Here is a 22,818-nt window from a genome sequence, read left to right as displayed (position 1 = left end):
TAAAAAAATCTACAGAACACAACTAACAAGCTTAATGAAAAAAATAAGTATAGAACACCACCCTCAACAGCGGCAGAATATACATTCTGTTCAAGCACAAAATATTTATGGTAGTTCATAAAACAAATCTCAATAAATTTCAAGGAATTCATATCATACAGAACACTTACTTGACAATCATAAAATTAAGTTAAAAAACAGTAACAACAGACAAGTAGAAATACCGCCATGTATTTGGAAATTTTATTTTATTTGTAGTTTGAAAAGATGTCATAATGAAAATCAGAAACTTCTTAGAGCTGAACGATAAAGTCAAATTCAGTACTTGTGAGATACTGCTAACGTCTTATTTTGAGGAAAATGAATAATTATATATTCCTAAGTAAGTACAAAAGAGGCTCAACATTAATGAAATAAGCATTCCATCTTTAGACATTAGGGGGAAAATAGAATAAACTTTACAAAAGCAGAAAAGATATAATCAAGTTTTGAAAGGGAGAAATAACATAATTACATGAGATATCTTGGGCCAAACACAATCATGGGCTGCATGTTTTGGATCAATCAGCATATCAACAGCATCTTTTACAGTCCACCCTCATAACTATACTTACAAAAAAGAAAATTGTAAGGGAATGAGGGGAAACCACAGAGGCCAAGGGAAGAAGCAAAGCAAGAGTGTGGTTTCAGCTCAGTGTAGCCCAAGCATGTCAAACCCAAAGGCTAACATGGGCCAAATAAACAAGGTTTAAGTTTATGTGGGCCACAAAAAAACAAAAGCTTCAATTTTCATAGAAACGTAGGTTTATTTTGATAAGACATGCTGAATACAAAGGGCTGAAATAAATGAGTAATCGTTAACATAAAATAATAGAACATTTTAAGAAAAATTAATATTTTTTCTTGAACATTAACTTACCAGACACTGAATAACTGCACAAATTAATAAGCATAACACAAATAAACCTATTTTTCCTGTTCTCTGAAAGTGAAATATTTCCTGTTGCGCACACCAAACAAGTCAGTCCAAGACTAATGATGTGGCAATCAGCTGCTAAAATATTCGCTGCTAGTATTAGTGGAAATGGTGCACCTGCACATAAAGCACATAAGGGAAATGAATGCAACACGATTATAGTAATCAGTCATTAGCAAACGTTGTAGTTCATTATTAATAATTATGTATAATAGGATATTGTAAAAATTATGAAATTTTTATTAAAATGTTTCTTACATACCGTGATATTGGCTAGGCCGCAAAAATATTCATTGTGGGCTGCATGCGGCCCACAGTCTGCAAGTTTGACATGCTTGGTGTAGCCTCAGCCTGAAATCTCCAGTAGCTCTAATGCATATACCACACCATAGTCTTGACACATTGCGACAAGTAAGTGAGGCTTTTGTACCTCCATATCAGGCATAAGGCAGTCACTGTTCACTGACTGTTACAGGGATGAGTGGTGCATAACTTCCAGACACCTCCTGGTGATGTTGCTCCAATCTACTAAGGGCAAGCCTCCAGAAATTGTTGCAGGTGTGAGCCATTAGTAGCAGCACGCGAGGCACCTGGAGAAGAGTGGGCACACAGAATCATTATAATGAGACCCAAGAGATCTGGACCGAGCATCAACATTGTCTGCTCTGCTCCACCCCTTCTACCACTCAGGTCCACTTGCTTTGCACATTAGGTTCACTCCATTCTTTTACAACTTCTCCAGGATTCTGGTTAATCACAATTTGAAGAAGCCATAGACAATATGTAGATGATGAGTGTGGTTACGTTCCAATAAAAAGTTTGTAAAATAGCAGCAAGCCAGGTTTGGCCTCTCAATCGAAGTTTGCTAACCTCTGCTTTAACCTACACACTGTATCTGGAAGGATAGTGCTCCATCTTTGTAGGATATCATCTCCAAGCTGTTGCTTCAGTTGTGTTTCTTAGAAGCCATTCCATTCCTCTATCAGGCTAGCAGCGTATGAATGATGTGGAATGTAGCAGCACCAGTGAATCACACAGGCATGTGCCCACTACTGAATCTTTTTTCATAAATTCAGTCCCTTGATCTGAAGTGACAGTATGTGGAAGATCACATGTCAGTGAATCAGATGCTCTGTGAGCCCCTAAGTAGAGGTGCTGACCACTTCAAAGCAGATATGAAAGGTAAACTCACACTTAGAAAATATGTCAATCTTATTCAAAATGAATTGCTGTCCTTTCCAGGGTGCAAGGGGTTCTATGTTATCAAGTGCCACTAAGTGGCTGGTTGATCTCAAGGATTCATGCCTGATCAAAGGCTTAGTATCAGACTCTGTTGTTGGCAGGTATGGTGGCAGTGGTAGCCACCATACCTGCTTTGGTGAGGGATCCCATGCTTTTGTGCTCATGTATAGCCTTTATCTCTGCCATCATGGCTCCTCAATTCATGAGCCATTAATCAGCACTATGGTAACCAGTGAGTGTGGCTGGTTGACATCTCCACTGCAACTCTCCTTCTGATGCTTTCTAGAGATCCCACAAGATGTCTTAACCACAGATATTTCTAGGATCACCACAGGATCACTTAAGTAAGTGTCTTCTAGTGAAGCAATTTCAATTGAAGAGGGGCGAGTCTCCCGAGAACCATGAGAGTATGACCTGTTAGCAACATCACTGGCAGCAGCTGGGGGGTGGGTATACCAAACTGACAAAAAGGACCCCAGGAGATCTGGGTGGGGCACCAACAGCGTCTGATCGCTCCTAACCACTCTGCCTGCCTGCCTGCCTGCCTGATCGACCCTAACCGCTCACCTGCCTGCCTGATTGCCCCTAACTGCCTCTGCCTTGGGCCCTGCTACCGTGGCTTTGTCCAGAAGGTCCAGAATGATGTCCAGAAGGTCGTTCGGCTGTCCAGTCTAATTAGTATATTACACTTTTATTATTATAGAAGAGTAGGAATGGCCTTTAGTGTAGGAAGTATAGGTAGCAAGCAATGGAATAGATGGCAGCAGTTCAGTGATTTGTTTGCCATGATCTCCTGCCCCTTTGTTATCCTAACATCCATGCAAACATCAGAGCAGCCTATATACAGGGAATAATCAGTCAGGACCTAGACACCAAGACGGCTAGGTTTAGAAACCAGTCAGTCAGATAATTATCATGAAACTTCAGCTGCTTTTTCTGATCATTTTTTTTAAACAGCCTCATTAAGATATAATTTACATACCATAACATTAATCTATTTTAAGTGTATAAATGAACTTTATATTTATAGTTGTACAAACACCCCCACACACACAACCCAATTTTAGAACATTTCCATCACCTAAAAAGAAACCTCATGTTCACTTACAGCCATTTTCCATTCCCATTCCCAACCCTAGATAACACTAACCTATTTGCCTTTTTTGGACATTTAACATAAATAGAATATTACAATGTGTTTTTTTGTGGCTGGCTTTTTTTCACTGAGTATAATAATAGTTTTGTAGTCATCCATGTTGTAGCATGTGTCAGTAATTCATTCTTTTTTATTGACAAATGGTATTCCACTGTATACCATATTTTGTTTATCCATTTACCAGGTGATAGACATTTCGGTTGTTTCCACATTTTGGCTATTGTGAAAAATGCCACCATGATCATTTGTGTTCAAGTCTTTGTATGGTCGTATGTTTTCATGTTTATTGATGATCTTAGGGAAATTGGACTCAGGCACCTTGAGGAAGGAGAAGAGTATCCAGTCCTGGAAAAGTTAGGCTCAGGCTTACTCTTCCAGCTGAAGTGGGGAGAGGAGGTGTCCCCAGTCCCAACTGTTTCATTGTCAGGCAACCAAAGGGCACTTCAGGATCACCATCAGTCAATGTAGAGTATCTACAAAAAGTCTGTATACTTACTTTATGGTAAAACCTTCTTTTACACCATCAGGAACAAGACATTTCTATACAGCATTGTACTGAAGGTTTTAGCCCGTTAAAGGCAAGAAAAAGAGTTAAAAGATACAAGGCCTGGAAAGGAAGAATCGAAACTGTTATTATTTAGAGCCCTGGCCAATGTGGCTCAGTTGGTTGGGCATCATCCCGTGAAGCAAAAGGCTGCCGGTTCGATTCTCGGTCAGGGTACATGCCCGGGTTGCGGCTCGACCCCCAAGAGGGGACATGCAGGAGGCAGCCAATCCATGTTTCTCATTCTCCCTCTCCCTTCCTCTCTCTCCCTAAAATCAATTATTTTAAATCTTAAAAAAATATTATTTAGAGATACAGAGAAAAATCAAAATAATTTATAAATTATTGGAATGAGTTTTATAAACTCTGAAGTTTTGTAAACTGAATTTGGAAACAAAACTAAGATATACAAGTCAGTTTATTTTATATAACCATCAAAATATAACTTTTAAAATGTAAAACCTAATTTAGGAAAATACTACATCTACAATAGCATATAAAAATGAAGTAGCTAGAAATAAATCTAACCAAAAATATGCAAGCCCTTCCTGGGGAAAACGATAAGACTTTCTTTAAGGACAATGAAGATGACTTCTACAAATGGGGAGTTATGCCATATTTATATATAGGTAGATTGAAGACTGCAAAAATATGTCAATTCTCCTCAAATTCTCCTCCTGAATTGACTTCTATATTCAATTCAATCCCATTAAAAGTGTAACAAGTTTTCGGTTGTTGTTTTGGTTTGTTGCAGTTTTTTTTGGTTAGTGGATCAATAAGCTGGTTCTAAAATTTCTATGGAAGAACAAAGAACCAAGAATAGTTAGGAAACTCCTGAAGAAAAATAATAAAGTGTGATCAAGGCTTATAACTAAGCCACATTCACAAGCCCAAATTGTACTTGTATAGAAAGAGACAAAAATAGACGAATAAATCGGTCAGAATAGAGAACTCTGAAAACAGACCACATCTACAGCAGCATAACTTACAAATTTTTGACTTTTCAATGGTGTGAAAGTGAGACACATTCAGTAGAAACTGACTGAGCCTAAACTATGATGTTCAGTGGGTTAGGTGAATTAAATGCATTTTCGACTTGTGACAATTTCAACTTATATTGGGTTTATTGGGACATAATCCTATGGTAAATCAAAGAACATCTGAATATGCAAACTTGACTTATGAGAGAGGCAATAATATGGATCAGTGCTAGAAAAATTGTTTATCCAAACAGTCAAATATAAAATTGGAATGTCACCCTGGCCAGTTTTACTCAGTGGTTAGAGCATTGGCCTGTGGACCGAAGGGTCTCGGTTTGATTCTCAGTAAAGGGAACGTTCCTCAGTTGCAGGCTCGATCCCGGCCCCCCTGCTCCTCTACACCCCCCACCTCCAGGAGTTGGGCATCTGTGGGAGGCAACCAATCGATGCGTCTCTTTCACATCAATGTTTCTCTCTCCTCTTCCTCCCTCCCTTCTACTCTCTCTAAAAATCAATGAAAAAGATATATTTGGGTGAGGATTAACAACAACTAAAAAACTGGAATGTCAATTTTTACAGCCACTTTGGAAATCAATTTATCACCATTAAATAAAATTAAAACTGTGGCTACTGTATAATCCAGAAATTCTACTCTTGGGCAAACATGCTGGAGAAACACTTGCACATTTTCATCAGAGCTTATGTGCTCTTGTTCATGGCAATATTACATATAAGATCAAAAGATAGAGAAAAAAATCAAATCTCTACTGAAAGAAAAATCCATAAGTTACTTCTAACATATTAATACAATGGACATACAACATAGTAGAGAAAACGAATGCATTCACCTACATGAATCAACATGAATAAAACTTTCAAAAGTAGTATTGAGAAGAAAAAGTACCCAAATAGTATGTACAGTGTGATTTCATCTATATTAGTTAATAAACATGCAAAACAAAACAATATGTAATGTAGGAATACTTACATCTGTGATTAAAATGTAAAAATAGCCGAAACCGGTTTGGCTCAGTGGATGGAGCGTCGGCTTGCGGACTGAAAGGTCCCAGGTTCGATTCCGGTCAAGGGCATGTACCTGGGTTGCGGGCACATCCCCGGTAGGGGATGTGCAGGAGGCAGCTGATCGATGTTTCTCTCTCATCGATGTTTCTAACTCTCTATCTCTCTCCCTTCCTCTCTGTAAAAAATCAATAAAATATATTTAAAAAAAAATTTAAAAAAAAAAAAATGTAAAAATAAAATAAGGGACTGATAATCAAATAACCAAATATCCAGGGTAATTAATACCCTGATTAACTGGGGGATTGTTTATGGAGGGTGAGGCATGCAACCAGGGAAAAGCACTTCAAATATAGAGATAATGTTCTCTTTCTTAGGTTTGGTGATAGGTCTAGTATTTTTAAAAATTGCTACTTTTACACTTTAATCATAAAATATTCTTTTGTATACACTAAATATTTAATAAAATCATTGCAGATACAGTGTAGAGATGGACCCTATTCAAGCCAAAGATCTCAAAATCTGGTTTCGATGTATACACACACACACACCAAGAATGTATGAAAAGTTGTATTACTCATATGAGAGTAGGATGGCTCCCAAACAGGCCCAAAAATGGCTTGAGAGAGCAGGAAAAGAAGATTAGCTTGGGGTTTTTATGGTGACTCGAACAAAGGTTCCCATGCATGGTTTAAACTTCCACAGACACAAAGATCACTTGGGCTTTCTTATCAGTGTGCCCATATGTGGGACAAAGTGGGGAAAGGGAAAGGTGAGGCTTAAAAGATGTCAGTCTAACATCAAAAAATAGAGTCACATTCTTTATTACAAAAATATTTTAAACAAAAATGTATAGGGAACAAAAGAATATCTGCCATTTAAAAATATATATATATTTTAATTGATTTCAGAAAGGAAAAGAGAGGGAGAGACAGATACATCAATGATGAGAGAGAATCATTGATTGGCTGCCTCCTGCATGCCTCCTACTGGGGAGTGAGCCCACAGCCCTGACATGTGCCCTGACCAGGAATCAAACTGTGACCTCCTGGTTCATAGTTCAGCACTCAACCACTGAGCCACACTTGCTGGGCTATCTGCCATTTTAGAAATAATATGTCTGAAGAGAAAAAAATGTCACCTCTCCCTCTTAGAAACCACTTCTCCCATTCTTCTCCCCAGGAATACTCCACTAGAATAACTATGGTCAAACTGTTAAATTTGGTAGAAATTTAAATTATTTAATATTCCACAGAAGAAACTGAATATCAAGAGGGATTATGACTATAACATAGTAAGTCAGCTACCGAGTCCTGTGGAGTGCAAAGAGTAAGAATTACTCATGAATGAAATTATTTATTCTGGGATTATGCAGTAGAAAAATATCATGTGGGTCTCTGGCAGTACATTCTTTACTATCATGGGAGTGAAGAAGTTCTCTAACTTTACACCCACTCACTTCCCAGAAGAAAGTAATTCATTCTTACTGAAAAGAGACAGACAATGAATGACAAGTGTACATCAATTTTTGAGCCACCTACTGGGTACTGCTGTGGCTATAAAGATGAATAAGATTTAATCTCTGCACCTTATGGGCTCTCAGTTCCTTATATTACTTTTATAGCTTGAAATGTGAAAATGTGGATTAACAGAAAACCTACAGCCAGACTGATAGCTCAAATGATAAAATAATCAGATTGCTTTCAACATACTTCAGTATTAAAGAATTCATGAGAACCACTAGGAACCGTATCTACTGCATGAGATATGCTTACAGAAGAGTAAATACCCATGCTTAAGATTTTTAACCAACAGGCTGGGGGGTGGATGACAAGACCCTGAAAGCATAGATCAGTAGAACTAAATGTGAAGAAATACTCTGCATTCATGAAGACTGGGATCATGGGATCAGTAAAGAATGAGAAGAGAGTAAGTTCAAACTGGAAATATTTGAGGAACTTTTAGAAAGAGAATTGTATACCTTGAAATTCTAAGCTGTTGGCACAAATGAAATGCAAATTCCTTTATCCCCCCAATCTTTAGTAGTCTTACACACGCATACCCTTTTGAGTAGGTCTGGAAAAAAAGAAGAGTCTGAGCTCAACATCTGGTTTGATATTTAATATCAGGTCAGCAAAATTATAATACTGTAAAAAAACTTATTATGTACCAAATGGTATTCTAAGCTTTTTACATATACTAATGTATTTAAGTGTTGAGAAGTGTCAAAGTCATATTTGAGAAGTCAAGATCATGCATCAGATCATGCAAGATCAAGATCAAGCAAGGTAATGATTAGCTGCTAAATAAGTTAAAATCCAAATTGAGCAAGACGTGAGGGATATATTGAGAATAAACAGTTCAGTACAGCAGCAGTGATCACAGTCATAGCAGAAAGCAAAAATGGCTTTTAAATGGCCTTGGCATGTGCTGCCAGAACAAGGACCTATTAAAACTGCTTTCTAGGAAACACAACAGTCTTCTAGTTGCTTCTCCCCCCCCCCCGCCCCCCCTTCCAGCGCTATCCTCTTCCTACCCATCCTCTAGTCCAGGGGTGGGCAAACTTTTTTACTTGAGGGCCACAATGGGTTCTTAAACTGGACCGGAGGGCCGGAACAAAAGCATGGATGGAGTGTTTGTGTGAACTAATATAAATTCAAAGTAAACATCATTACATAAAAGGGTACGGTCTTTTTTTTGAATAGTTTTATTCATTTCAAACGGGCCGGATCCGGCCCGCGGGCCGTAGTTTGCCCACGCCTGCTCTAGTCTATACTGTTGTCAAAATCATCTTAATAAAATGCAAGCTTGAGTTTTTCTGCTTGCATCTCTGCTTGATGCCTTTTAATCCTCACTACCTCCACAAAGTCAGCTTTAAACCTGTAAACATGATATACCCTGTCACTTGTTGTCAAGGTCCCAGCTGCCTCATCAGCCTCATTTCCTAGCATTCTTCCCGTGCTACCTTACTGAACCATATCTGTTCTCCAAAACATACTCTCTTCTCTCACACCTCCTGCTGGCATACATGCTGATACCTGTGCGGCTAATGTACTTCCCTATTTCAGGCACCTGGGACAATCCTGTTCATGCTTCCAGACTCAGCTTTACAATCACTTCCTCTGGGACTCCTTCTCATACTTTTTTTTTTTTTTTTTAAAGAAACACAATTTCTTTTTTTAATTGAGAGGAAGAAAGAGAGATAGGAACATCAATTATAAGATAGAATCATTGATCTTCCTGCACACCCCCTACTGAGGATCAAGCCCTGACAGGGAATCAAACCATGACTTCCTGGTTCATAGGTCAATGCTCAACCATTGAGCAACCTGGGCCAGACCTCCTCATTCTTTTACACTTAAAGCCTGCTGAGGCTTTGTTGTGCTTCCATAGTGATTTGAAAATGTTTGCATTAGAACACCTACTGCATTCCACTGCTTTTTAATTCTTAAAATATTGTAATATATAAAATACAAACAAAAAAGTGTATGTCGGAACTGTAAGGCTCAATGAATGATCACAAAGCACACTCCTGTAACCATCACCCAGAGCAAAGGTTGGCACACTTTTTCTGTAAAGGGCCAGATGTAAATGTTTTAGGCTTTGCAGATACATGAACTGTGTCACTACTGCTTAATTCTGTTGTAGCCAAAGCAGTGACAGACAATAGTAAAGAAAAGGATGTGGATGTGTTTCAATAAGGGATTTTATTGACAAAAACAGAAGGCCAGATTTGGCCTGACCTAGTTCAATTCCCATATAACCCTTCATGAATGCCTATCCCAAAAGATAAACATGATTGTGACATATATAGTAATTGCTATTTTTCTTCATAATTTTATCATGAATCCCTAAACATAGTTTATTTTTGATATTTCTATAAATGGAACTGTAAATCATATATTCTTTCATATTTGACTTTTTCACTCCCAATTACACTTGTGAAATTCATCTATGTTATTTCATATAGCCATAGTTCTTTTATTTTCATTGTTGTAGAGTATCCCATTATATAAATTTATTTTTTTCATTCTGCTGATAATGGATATTTGGTTGATTTTGGTTTTTTAATGATATGAATTATTATTATGCAGCTATGAACAATCTTATTATGTATCTTGATACATAGGCTCATATTTCAGTTTCCAAATTAATGGTACCAATTTATATTCCATTAGCAGTGTGTGAAAGTTCTAGTTGTTTCACATCCTTGCTTATTCCTGCTTTTTCTCCTTTTTAAATTTTAGCCATTCTGTCAGCTGTGTAGTGGTATCTCAATGTGGTTTTAATTTGCATTTCTTTCTCTGATTAATGAGGCTGAACTGTTTTCACATTTGTTTTGGCCATTTGGATATCCCCCTTTGTGAAACTTTGTCCTTTCACTTATTGATTTATAAGTTCATTTTACTTTCTGGACACAAGCCCTTTATTGATTGCATATGTGGCAAATATCTTCTCCCAATACAAAGTTTGTCTTTTCTCTTTCTTTTTTTTTTTTTTAAATATATTTTATTGATTTTTTACAGAGAGGAAGGGAGAGAGATAGAGAGTTAGAAACATCGATGAGAGAGAAACATCCATCAGCTGCCTCCTGCACATCTCCTATCGGGGATGTGCCCGCAACCCAGGTACATGCCCTTGACCGGAATCGAACCTGGGACCTTTCAGTCCGCAGGCTGACGCTCTATCCACTGAGCCAAACCGGTCTTGGCCTTTTCTCTTTCTTTATGCTATCTTTTGGTAAGCATCAGTTCTTAATTTTAGGTGTACACTTATCAATATTTCCTTTTACAATGACTTTATGTTTTATGATTTATTGACTGCAGAAACATCTAAAAATTATGTTTCTGCAGTGAATAAATTATCTATTATTATTTAAAAACTACAGGCCCAGTGCACAAATTTGTGCACCTTGAAAGGACCTGTGGGCCACGAGGCTGCAGTGGGCACAGGTGTGGGTTTCGGCCCATCCTCCACACCCCTACCCAGCCCTTCCTGCCACGGCCTCCAGTCCTCTGTCTGCCAGCAGCCCAGCTCCCACCACAGCTGCTCCCATAGGCTGAGGTCGCTGGTCCCACTTGCACCCACTGATTGCACGGAGAGATTGGGGTGGTGCCAGCAGTGGTTACAAGCGGGGCTGGCGCTGGCAGTGGGTGCGAGTGGCGACTGCCAGCCCCAATCGCCCCTCAGGAACAGGGGGAGGTGGAGAAGCCCTGAGGGGTGATCAGGGCTGGCAGCCGTCGCTCACACCCACTGACTGCGCTGAGCAATCCATCTGGGCTGGTGCCAGGTGCCAGCAGCGGGTGCGAACGCCTGGCGAGACCACAGCGGGCAAGAGCAAAGAATTTTCAGTAACCACCAGAGGCTTGCCCCAATGACAGCAACCGGCATCCTGCCCTGGTCTGGCGCCCCTGCTCACCTGCTCCACCATCCCAACACAGCCGACGCCCACCATGTTCCCAGCGCACCCCCTGGTGGTCAGCGCAAGTCATAGCGACTGGTTGTTCAGTTCCACCAATCTGTCTATTTGCATATTAGGGTTTTATATAGAGAGATTTTTTAACCATTTACAAGTGATATATAACTAATGGAATATTGATTTTATATGGTGTGGGATAGAAGCAAAGATTCTATTTTTTGCCATGTGAATATTTTATCTCAACCCTAGGTATTTAAAAGATCTTCCTTTACATAGTACTTTATAATGCCTTAATTTTTTTCTCATAAATCAGGTATTGACATATATGGGTCTTTTAGATCCTGGAATTTCTGTTATTTTTAATCATATCTATTTGTATATCCTTGCTCATATACCTTAATTACTGTCTTGGACAAATCATGGTCCTTTGACTTTTCATCTAAAAAATACAGATTACTGGACAGACCTCCCTCCCCCCCCCCTTCCCAAAAAAAAGGAAAATGAGAAAGAGTGTCAAGTTAGCAAAAAAATAAAAGCACAGCAGATTTATGTAAGACAACAGGGTTTTTAAAAAGCAGGAAGTCAGCATTGGTAGCATATACAATAGAACAGTCAGAGTAGATAAAAATGAGAAAGTATGAAATTTAGAAAGTGGTAGGTCACTGATGATACCATTCAGGAAAACTTAGGGAATGGGTAGAGAAGAAGCTCAAGCAGCAAATTCATTATTGGGGGTGAGGGGAGAATGTTAACAGAAAAGAAAAGGAGAAAACTATTAGTGTATACCTGGTACTGTAAGACACTCTTCTGTATGTTATTCCATAAAAATTACTAATATTTATCAGAAGAAATAATCCACCTTGAAGATGTTACAGTAATTATGAAACATCTACACTAATAAAAGACAAAGATGCTAATCGACTGTACCTTCGCTACACCCACTAGCCAATCAGAGCAACTATATGCAAATTAACCTAACCAAGATGGCGGTTAATTTGCATATACCGGCTGGGAGCAAAGACTGAAGACAAGGTAGAACGAAGCCAACTGCTGCAGAAGGGAGCAAAGTAGAGGCCGCGGAGACAGGAACGGAGCCAAGGCGACAGAGGCGGGAGGCGGGAGGCGGGCGGCGATGGGGAGGCAGAATAGGCCCTTGACATCAGGGAGGGGCGGGACCTGAGCACTTGGCCAGAGGGATAGGACAGGCCCCATGGGAGGGAACAGAGCGGAGCTGCGCTCACACTCAGCCTCGGACTTCAGTTTCCTGGTGTGTCAGGTGGCCCTCCCCGCCTTCACTGGGTTGCAAGGTTCAGCTCTAAAGACTGAGAGCCTCCAGGGTGGTTGGGAAGGCAGTTGGGGGAGGGGGTGAGGCTGGTGGGCGAGCGGATTGGCTGGAGGTGGGGTAGCAGGGCTCCCAGATTGGCTGGATTCAAAAGGGCGGGGATAACCTTTGAGAGGCGTGAGGGGGAGTGTAAGGGAGTGTGCACTCGCGTGTGCCACCAGCCTGCCAGCTTTACTCTTGCACGGCGACTGTGCTGGCAGCAGCGGTTACTACCCGAGCCCAGACAGAGCAGAGGCCGGTGGAGCAGAAGGACATCTCGGCTTCCCGATACCAGATGGCGCAGCCCGCAGGTCATGGCCAAAGGGGAGGGCGCCGAGAGCGGCTCCACAATGGGCTGCTGCCTACAGGCATCCTCCAAGTGGGTGAACGCCGGGCCCAGGGAAGGTGAGAACCTGGCATCCGGTGGAGCGCAAGGGGCGGCAGCGTCAGCAGAGCATGCAGGTGGCAGCATCCACGGAGCATGCGAGGTGTCAGGGGTGGTGGACATGGCCCTGATGGCAGACTAGGCCTAGGGGACCCCACACACACAATTTAATCGTGCACTGGGCCCATAGTAAATAAATAATATGATGTTCTATTCTAGTACTTTTGTTGGGGTAAGAGCATTGAATCCAATACTTTTATCTGCCTGACTCCAACTGTGCTCATAAGCCGATTAGTATATTTGACAAGCCATCAAAGATAAGGCTTACAACCCTTCCTCTGAACAGACTATTTTATATTGAAAATGAAGTGACCATGTCCTTGGCCCTGCTGGTATAATTGGACTCCATTCTGACTGAAAGGCCTACCTCCTGTTTCAAACCTTTATCCAAATCATGCTGTTGTAAGGACTGCAATAGCAAACAACTTGCCCCAAATCACACAGCAAATAAAGCGAGCTGTCTGGATTCCAGCTCGGTCTGACTGACTTCGAGGCCTAATCCTTCCACGGTTACACCCGTGTCCACATGTGCTCCCTGAGCAATGGGAACAGTCCCCCTTCTCGGGGCGCTGCGGGAAGATGGGACACGAACACATGAAGATCACCATCCAACATCCTGGGCGGCACTGTGCTCAGGGTAAGCAGAGCTACAGAAGCAAGAAGGAGAACACGGCTACCCCTGCGGAGTCTCTCCCGCTTAGCAGACGCTGCGCTAGACCCTATAACTATCCTTACAACTGTGTGAAATACGAATTCAGCCCATTTCGCAAACTAGGAAACTGGTGCACGGAGATGCCCCAAACTGTACAATTATTAAGTAACCGCGCTGGGCCCCAGCGACCCTGACACGCTGCACGCTGTAGGAACTGGAAAATGCAGACTGGTAATCACCAGACCCGGGTTAAAACTCGGCTCTGGTGTATGTTGTTACCGCCTGCCAGTCTCTCGGCCTCAGGGAGGGCGCCAAAAACCCCCCATCCCTCCACCACGCAGCGGGGCCGGTGGGCTCCCAGGGCTCAGCCTCCCACGTGGATTCCGCGCAATCCGGTCCCACCCACGGAGCCCGCCCCTTCCGGAATCCCCGCGCGCCGCCTCCTCAGCCGCTGGCTCTCACCTCCCCCAGCTCCGTCACCGGCATCCGGACACCGTAGCCAAGACTCTTGTTCTTGCGCCGGGCGCACTCTCCGACCCACTAGGACAACCTGCCCAACAGGCCCAGCGCGGGTGCCCCGATATCTGCGGCTCCAGCTCCTTCGAGGACCAGGACTGAGTCTCAGCCTCTCAGCTCGCGGTCCTCTCCGGAGGGACCTCCGCCGGAGGCGAGCTGGCGCTCCATTGTAACATACTCAGGCATCCGCCCGGAAATGGCAGCACGAACGGTTTGGTTCCGGCCCGCCGGCGTGTAATTGGAATTTCGAGACTTGAATTCCTAATCGCCTTTACCATCAAACTGATAGAGAAACCAGTACTTCCCGTGTTCCAGTTCTTGACTACCGTTTTCTTAAAACACTCCCTGTTAGCCACTCAATAAAACCAGCCAAGGAAAAAAAGTTACTGTAAAGCTAGCACTCCAGCCTCTGGCTATTTGTGGGATGGGGAGTTTACAAGCTTAATTTTTATTTTTATTTTTAAGTGCTACGAAAGGTTCGGTTGATCGGTAGCAAACAGCCTACTGTCTTGATATCATTGAATCGTTAATGCTAGTGCTTTTGCTGCCAATTAGTCTTCAAACTTTAGTCATTTATGAATAAGTATTTACCACTCATTCAACAACCATCCAACACACCTGCTTGCAGGTCATTAGAAGGCTTGCAAAAGTCAGAGATTAAAAGATATATGATCCCTGCCCTAAAGAAGCCAGCAAGCTGATGGGCACATAAATGATGTGTGCCTAAAGTGCAGCAGTAGCTTAGGAAACCACATGGGTGGCTGGCCAGGGGGAATCAGAGAAAGCCTCACCTATCAAGTATTATTTGAGATAACAATAGTATAACAGTGCAGATGATAGAGTAACATTTCCCGTGGTATCCCTGAAATCTTTCCATTTGCCTTTGCCTCTCTTTTGCCACTGAAACATATCTAGTTTATTTTCTTACCATCTTTCCATCTATTAAAGTAGTCCTTAAGTGGTCTCCACAGGAGAAATTCCTAATCTCCAATAACACACATGTCTACAGGACTATGGAGTCAAATATGGAAAGAAAAAAAAAAAAAGGAAAGAAACCATTGTAATTTGTAATTTTCAAGTCTTATCTTAGGCACGATTGTAAGTTACCTAAAAGATATAAATGAGCCAAACCGGTTTGGCTCAGTGGATAGAGCATCGGCCTGCAGACTGAAGGGTCCCAAGTTCGATTCCGGACAAGGGCATGTACCTTGGTTGCGGGCACATCCCCAGTAGGAGGTGTGCAGGAGGCAGCTGGTCGATGTTTCTCTCTCATCGATGTTTCTAACTCTCTATCCCTCTCCCTCCCTCTGTGTAAAAAATCAATAAAACATATGTTTTTAAGAAAAGATATAAATGATAATGGGAATCTCTGGCTTTTACAAACAATATTCATTCTGATTTTCTTAGCAAGGAATTTCAGGCCTTTTGTAATATAACAGACCTGATTCCTGCTACTATGCCCTTTTCACTACAAACTCCATCCCAGAGGAGACACATTCCCTGAGTGTTCTGACTAGCCTCAGAGTATAAATGTTCCCAGTATTCTTTCTTCAAAGGACTTATTTCCCTACTGTAACCCTTGTGCCTATCAGGAACCTAATCCCTAGCGTCCAGGTGTGTTTTTGTGCATTTTAGCATACGAGGCTGAAACCTGAATTTAAATCTAATATTTGTTAGTTGATTAAATCAAAGAGAGCTTACGTAAGCCCATTTCCAGCACAAAAATCAGTGCAAATCATGGTGAATCAGGATATCTAACCCTTTAATTTATCTTTGTTCATTTTACAGAAATAGGAGTTAAGCTTGGGTTAATTCCCATTCCCAGAAAAACACAATATAATTTGGCTCAGCCATGGTAATATAACTCCTCACTTCAGGGATCACAGACTGAGCTGGAGCAGCCAAGTCTGCTCTCTGCTCACAGATATTGGGAGCAGGCAGCAAAATCCTCCCTGTGAACCTTCAGACTCACTCTCCTTTAACTGACTCATCAAGTGCCAGGAATCTAGTCTCCAAAAGAGAAGAGCCCTTCCGTGCTGGTGCTCCTCTTCCTGTCCCCTCCCCCTGCCTCACTGTCTACCTGCTGCAGCAGCTCTGGGCTTTGGAAGAGACCTATACATAGAGATGGTAGGTGGTCTGGGGATGGCAATGCGAAATTAAACCAACACCTTTGAGGGTTTGGGGGGAACATTTGTCGTAACAGGTAAGAAAAGAATAAGTGGTTTCAGGACTTTGGTCTCTCTGGATACAGATTGGAATATGAAATGAAATATAGGTCCATCTAGGTACTAAAAATTTTAATGAGTTATTTCAAGATTATTTCACCAGCTACAAGCAGTTCAAAACTGATCCCCCTCTTTCCCAAGTTCTCATTCCTCATGAACAGAGGAGAGGAAGAAATGGGGCTTGGGATTTGGGAGTGGAGGCAGATGTGTTGGAAGGCAAAAGGTGGAAATGCTGGTTTTCTACCTATTGCATGTTCCAGGAAGAGCGCGCACACATGGGCGCACACACACACAGCAGTGTCACAAGACAAGATGGCCTTCCTATGAAATCCATTCCCTCCTTGGGATCTGTGGTCTGACATAAATCTGGGACAGTCCCTAAGACAGTGATGGCAAACCTTTTGAGCTCAGCGTGTCAGCATTTTGAAAAACCCTAACTTAACTCTGGTGCCGTGTCACATATAGAAGTTTTTTTGATATTTGCAACAATAGTAAAACAAAGACTTATATTTTTGATATTTATTTTATATATTTAAATGCCACTTAACAAAGAAAAATCAACCAAAAAAATGAGTTCGCGTGTCACCTCTGACACGTGTGTCATAGGTTCGCCATCACTGCCCTAAGATCTCCTCTAGGTCCCAAACTCAGTGTTGTATGGCCTTAGCTCGCCCTCTGGTGGTGTCAAGCAGTGACTCCAAGGCTTTCTCACACCAAGATAATTTCTAATGGGAGCACCACAGACGAATGTCTCTTAACCTTTCAGTCCTCAAAGTCTAGTCTCCATTTATGATCTAGAGGAAATCAGAAATCCCATCTCAGAAACCTTTGTCCACTTTAATTCTATCATTTTGTAATGCTTCCAGCAGGTTAAACATTATTTAAGGGTCAAAAGGCAGAAAACCAACCAGAGAAAACTGTTTCACTGAATTATTTGAAGCAATGACTTAAGACAATATTTACCATCTGTAAACCGATTATTTTCCATCTACTAGTCAATAATAATAATAGTTACCACTTTATCACCTATCTTTTCTTTGCCTAATTGACACAGACAACTACAAAATTCCAATTCACAGATGAGGTGACTGAAACTCAAGCAGGTTATGTAATTTGTGTAAAATTACACAGTTTGCAATCTGACAAACGGACAGAGCCAAGATTCCAATTCAGGCCTGTTAGTTTGCATGGTTTCCTACTGCACTTTGCTGTTCACAGGAGGGATATATGAGATCACTTAGAGACATCTTTCCACACGGGATTAATTGCTATCGATTTAATAAATGGCTGGGCAATATTATTAAAGTACTATTTTAGATGTGACGTTTTGATAAGAACTTTTGTTGTCACTAATAATCTTTTTCTATTTAATAATGATAGCTATGCCAGTTACTGAGTGCTTTCTCTATGCCAGATATTATTCTAAGAGCCTTCCATAACTAAATCACATTAACTCTACTATTATTATCTTTCCCATTTTCCACATGAGGAAACTGAGGCAGGAAGCAGCTAAATAATTTCCCCAAGATAATGCATACATAGGCACTAAATATATGTATATTTAATTCACACAATGTAATGTTCCTCACTATGGCTGCTGTGATGGAAAGGAACTTATGTGCAGAGGATCTGGAGAGAGGCGCCGAGCTTTGCAGGAGCTGGGGAAAGCTGACTTGCTGTGCATATGAAAGTAATGAGTTAGGGGGAGAAAAGCATGCATTGGGAGTATATTGGTTAAGAGCAAGAGAAGATGAAGAAACAGAAAAATCAGGATCCATCAAGGCTGAGTCCTACATAGGAAAATGGCCAAGTGAGAAGAGGATGGGGTGCCCATGATGAACTTTGTAGGAAACAGTAAGAGGATTTCCTAAGTTATTCATTATATGGTGTGCAGTGTAAACTGTGTCTTCTTTATGGAACTCTCAGTAAATTTTACATTGATTATTAATACTTTGTGTCAGGAAGCTGAATTTTCTTTAGGGTGGGGAAGTCAAAAACAATGATAACACTACCGATCAACTGCATTATAAACTGAAATGCTCCTATGAATTCTCAAAGACAAAAGGTATCAATGCATTAAATCAGCATATTAATTTCTCACCAGGAGCTTGGAAAGACCTTCCACAACAGGTCAGCTCAGAAAGCACTTTTCTGAGAAAGAAATGACAGAAAAGATTGGGCAGGGTAATTAAAAGAAACATTCTCTGCCCTTGAGGTTGAGTCTTATCAAATCCTATTGCCACCCTTGTAAGTGAATACACCTCTAAGTGCTGAACTCATTTATTAGTTATAATAGTTTTTAGTGGATTCCTTAGAATGTTCTACACATACAGGATCATGGCATCTACAAATAGAGGTCATTTTACTTGTTTCCAGTCTAGATGCTTATTTCCTTTCCCCTCCTAATGGACCTGGCTACAACCTCCAGTTCAACGTTGACTAGCAGACATTCTTGTCTTACTCTGTATTCTTAGAGGAGAGCGCTCATTTTTTTGCCTATGAAGTCGTTGTGAGCTAAGTTTTTTGTTACTGTTGTTGCACATGCCTTTAATCAGGTTGAAGATGTTTCTTTCTACTGGTTTATTGTTTTTATCGTGAAGAGATGTCAAATTTAGTGATATTTTCCTGCATCTGGATATGATCATGTGGGGGGTTTTTTGTTGTTGTCATTTGGTCCTTAAGTCTATTGATATAGTGTATTACATAATTTTTGAATATTAAATCAATCTTGCATTCCTGAAATAAGTCTCACTTGATCATGCTGTATAATCCTTTCTATAAGTTACTGCATTTGATTTGCAAGTATTTTGTTGAGCATTTTTGTATTTACATTATTAAAAGATAGTGGTCACCTTAGCTGGTTTTGCTCAGCTGGTTTTGCTCAGTGGATAGAGTGTTGGCCTGCGTATTGAAGGGTCCCGGGTTTGATCCCGGCCAAGGGCACATGCCTGGATTATGGGCTCGATCCCCAGTGTGGGTGTATAGGAGGAAGCCAATCAATGATTCTCTATCATCATTGATGTTTCTATCTCTCTCTCTCCCTCTCCCTTACTCTCTGAAATCAATAAAAATTAAACAAAACAAACTGAAAAAAATATTTTAAAAATTAGGATATTGCTCAGTAACTCTGTGATGTCTTTACCTTGTGATGTTTTTGTATTAGAATAATACTAGCCTCATAGAATGAGCTGGGAAGTGTTCCATTCTCTTCTATTTTGGGGGGAAAGTTTGTGAAAAATTAGTACTAATTCTTCTTTTGAATATTTGGTAGAATTTGCCAACCAAGCCATCTGGGTCTGGGCTTTTCTTGTAGGTATGTTTTTTCTAAAATATTTTATTTCAGCCCTGACTGGTTTGGCTCAGTGGATAGAGCATAGGCCTAGGGCAGGGGTGGGCAAACTTTTTGACTCGAGGGCCACAATGGGTTCTTAAACTGGACCAGAGGGCCGGAACAAAAGCATGGATGGAGTGTTTGTGTGAACTAATATAAATTCAAAGTAAACATCATTAAATAAAAGGGTACGGTCTTTTATTTCAATAGTTTTATTCATTTCAAACGGGCCGGATCCGGCCTGTGGGCCGTAGTTTGCCCATGGCTGGCCTAGGGACTAAAGGATCCCAGGTTTGATTCTGGTCAAGGGCATGTACCTTGGTTGCCGGCATATCCCCAGTGGGGGATGTGCAGGAAGCAGCTGATCAATGTTTCTCTCTCATTGATGTTTCTAACTCTCTATCCCTCTCCCTTCCTCTCTGTAAAAAATCAATAAAATATATTTTAAAAATAAATAAATAAATATTTTATTTCAGAGAGGAAGGGAGAGGGAGTACAAGAAATATCAATGATGAGAGAGAAGCATTGACTGGCTGCCTCCTGCACGACCCCTCCTGTGGATCAAGCCCGTAACCCAGGTATGTGCCCTGACCCGAGACCGGGAATCAAACAGTAACCTCCTGTTTCATAGGTTGATGCTCAAACCCTGAGCCACACTGGTCAGCTCTTGTGGGTATTTTAAAAATACTAATTCAATTCTCTACCTGTTATAGGTCTATTCAGATTTATATTCCTTATTTTTAATATATATATTTTTTTATTTTAGAGAGGAAGGGAGAGGGAGAGATAGAAACATCAAGGATGAGAGAAAATCATTGATCGGCTGCCTCCTGCATGCCTCCGCCACTGGAGATCGAGCCAGCAACCAGGCATATACCCTGACCCGAGACCGGGAATCAAACGGTGAACTTCTGGTTCATAGATTGATCTCAATCACTAAGCCATGCCAGCAGGGCTTATATTCTTTCTTAAGTCAGTTTTGGTAGTTTGTGTCTTTCCAGAAATTTATATAATCAAAATTATCTAATTTATTGGCCTATAATCGTTCAGAGCATTCCCTCATAGTTCTTTATTTCTCTAAGGTTGCTAGTAATGTCCCTCTTTCATTCCTGATTTTAATAAGGAGTATTCTTTTTTTATTTTGGTAAAACTAAAGGCTTGCCAATTTTATCAATTTTGTTTTGTTTTTTAAAAAAATAAAAACTTTTGCCAAAACCGGTTTGGCTCAGTGGATAGAGCGTCGGCCTGTGGACTGAAAGGTCCCAGGTTCGATTCCCGTCAAGGCCATGTACCTGGGTTGCGGGCACATCCCCAGTGGGAGATGTGGAAGCGGCTGATCGATGTTTCTCTCTCATCGATGTTTCTAACTCTCTATCTCTCTCCCTTCCTCTCTGTAAAAAATCAATAAAATATATTTAAAAAAAAAACTTTTGGTTTTATTGCTTCAAGTATTTTGCTCTTGTGTCATTTAGGTGCAAGTATATTAAATATTGCTCCCGTGGAGAATTGACTTCTTTTTTTTTTTTAAATTAAATCTTTATTGTTCAGATTATTACATTTGTTCCTCTTTTTTTTCCCCCCATAACTCCCCTCCTTCCAGTTCCCGCCCCACCCTCCGCCCTCACTCCCCACCCACTGTCCTCATCCATAGGTGCACGATTTTTGTCCAGTCTCTTCCCTCATCTCCCACACCCCTTTCCCCCCCAAGAATAGTCAGTCCATTCCCTTTCTATGTCCCTGATTCTATTATAATCAACAGTTCATTCTGTTCATCAGATTATTTATTCACTTGATTCTTAGATTCACTTGTTGATAGATGCATATTTGTTGTTCATAATTTGTATCTTTACCTTTTTCTTCCTCTTCTTCTTCTTAAAGGATACCTTTCAGCATTTCATATAATACTGGTTTGGTGGTGATGAACTCCTTTAGCTTTTCCTTATCTGTGAAGCTCTTTATCTGACCTTCAAGTCTGAATGATAGCTTTGCTGGATAAAGTAATCTTGGTTGTAGGTTCTTGGCATTCATCACTTTGAATATTTCTTGCCACTCCCTTCTGGCCTGCAAAGTTTCTGTTGAGAAATCAGCTGACAGTCGTATGGGTATTCCCTTGTAGGTAACTGAGTTTCTTTCTCTTGCTGCTTTTAAGATTCTCTCTTTATCTTTTGCTCTTGGCATTTTAATTATGATGTGTCTTGGTGTGGTCCTCTTTGGATTCCTTTTGTTTGGGGTTCTCCACGCTTCTTGGACCTGTAAGTCCATTTCTTTCACCAGGTGGGGGAAGTTTTCTGTCATTATTTCTTCAAATAGGTTTTCAATATCTTGCTCTCTCTCATCTTCTGGCACCCCTATAATTCTGATGTTGGTACGCCTGAAGCTGTCCCAGAGGCTCCTTACACTATCCTCGCATTTTTGGATTCTTTTTTCATTTTGCTTTTCCGGTTGGGTGTTTTTTGCTTCCTCGCATTTCAAATCATTGACTTGATTCTTGCGCTCCTCTGGTCTGCTGTCGGGAGACTGTATATTATTCTTTATTTCAGTCAGTGTATGCTTAATTTCTAGTTGGTTCCCCAATATAAGATCGAGGGTCTCATTAGTTTTCTTGTAGATCTCATTAAGTTTATCGGTGGCTTCTAAACAGTTCTTAAGAGACCTTAAAAGTGTGGTTCTGAACTCTATATCTTCCATTGACAATTTTGTCCTGTTTCTTTGTCTCCGCATTTTGTTATGCTTTCTTGGTGCACCCCCTAGTGGTCTTTGTTCGCAGTCTTATAGTTAAATCTTGATTGTTGTAGCTAATTCCAGGGAGGGTTTGACCTCCAGGCCAAGTGGCTATGAGAATCAGCTGTGTCAGCAGTGAGAGAACTTCTGTCCTCTAGGGAGGTGCTAATCTAGCCTTTGCCTGAGGCTATCCGGCAAATGCCTCTGTGCAGGGCTTGGGCGGGGCGGGTCGCACAGGATCAATAGGGTGGGCCGGAGAGAGCAGTTATG

At 41.0% G+C, this 22,818-nt stretch overlaps 1 protein-coding gene across 3 annotated transcripts in view; it reads right to left on the bottom strand.

The window, feature by feature from the left end:
- Positions 1–222: 222 nt before the first annotated feature.
- Positions 223–22,818, bottom strand: part of LOC308516632 (cytochrome c oxidase assembly protein COX16 homolog, mitochondrial) — a 39,089-nt gene continuing 16,493 nt past the window's right edge. For 2 of the 3 annotated variants that reach the window (XR_013995769.1, XR_013995770.1), the window contains one exon: positions 237–1,566. The gene's annotated coding sequence lies outside the window, so the exon portion shown is untranslated. Of the gene's footprint in view, positions 1,567–22,818 lie in introns of all 3 variants that reach the window. The other variant, XR_013995768.1, reaches the window with a different exon arrangement.

This window comes from Myotis nattereri, assembly GCF_964212035.1.
Source record: "Myotis nattereri genome assembly, chromosome: 1".
In the NCBI taxonomy this organism is placed as follows: domain Eukaryota; kingdom Metazoa; phylum Chordata; class Mammalia; order Chiroptera; family Vespertilionidae; genus Myotis; species Myotis nattereri.
The sequence above is the reverse complement of the archived record's forward strand: the minus strand, read 5'-3'. Positions and strand labels throughout refer to the sequence as shown.